The sequence below is a fragment of the Octodon degus genome, unplaced genomic scaffold (assembly GCF_000260255.1).
Source record: "Octodon degus isolate 3935 unplaced genomic scaffold, OctDeg1.0 scaffold00015, whole genome shotgun sequence".
Classification (NCBI taxonomy): domain Eukaryota; kingdom Metazoa; phylum Chordata; class Mammalia; order Rodentia; family Octodontidae; genus Octodon; species Octodon degus.
The window spans coordinates 7,551,872-7,552,146 of NW_004524591.1; positions in this window are offsets into that span (position 1 = coordinate 7,551,872).

Sequence of the window (275 nt, forward strand, 5' to 3'; positions counted from 1 at the left end):
GAAAGAAAGAAAGAAAGACAAAACTGAAAACAAGAATGATGGGATGACTGTATTTGACTAACAGTAATGTATCTTTTACTGCAATAGCTCTTTAAGTATAAACATTCACAATATTTTTCTATCACTACACTAACTGATACACTAGTAGGTGCCAGAGTATGTGTATAGTTTCCTTAAACAACTGTTTCATTGCTATGATTGTATGAAGATAATAAACATTCCACTAGTTGTCCTGAATTTGCATGCAGTTTTGCCATTTATTGTAATGATATTTC